The 419-nt window shown below is 60.4% G+C and overlaps 1 protein-coding gene across 1 annotated transcript in view; it reads left to right on the top strand.

The window, feature by feature from the left end:
- Positions 1-291: 291 nt before the first annotated feature.
- Znf449 (zinc finger protein 449) overlaps positions 292-419 on the top strand; it is a 16,942-nt gene continuing 16,814 nt past the window's right edge. The window contains exon 1 of the mRNA XM_010604666.2: positions 292-352. The gene's annotated coding sequence lies outside the window, so the exon portion shown is untranslated. The remainder of the gene's footprint in view (positions 353-419) is intronic.

The raw sequence follows: 419 nt of genomic DNA, 5'->3' as shown, positions 1-419 counted from the left end.
TAAAGGTTTGAGAATCACTGACTAGGTCATAACATTTTAAAAAGGTTTCCCACCTGCTCCTTACTCTAAGGCTATTGGGCAGAAGCCCTCATTCAGTCCGTGAACCCCAGGTGTCCCTACCAAGACCCCCTGGGGCCAAGAAGTCATCAGACCGGAAATGAGAGCACTTCCAACGCAGTTTAGAGCTAGGAAGCTCGGGAGAGCCCCAGCCCCTCTCACGTCAGCATCCTTGCGGGTCCTGAGCGCAGCGGGCAGCGTGAGGCCTGCCGGGAGATGTAGTCAACAGCGTGACTCCGCGCCTGCGCCTTGGGCATTTGCCGGTGAGTTTGGGAGAGCAGTGGGCGCTGAGGCGGTGAGTCCCGGAGCGGCCAGAGGGCGTGGCCGTCCCTGGGGCGCGGGCGCGGGTAACGGGGTTTCCT

The sequence above is a fragment of the Fukomys damarensis genome, unplaced genomic scaffold (genome assembly GCF_012274545.1).
Source record: "Fukomys damarensis isolate Sample0158 unplaced genomic scaffold, DMR_v1.0_HiC HiC_scaffold_39, whole genome shotgun sequence".
Classification (NCBI taxonomy): domain Eukaryota; kingdom Metazoa; phylum Chordata; class Mammalia; order Rodentia; family Bathyergidae; genus Fukomys; species Fukomys damarensis.
This window is presented reverse-complemented; position numbering and strand designations above follow the sequence as displayed.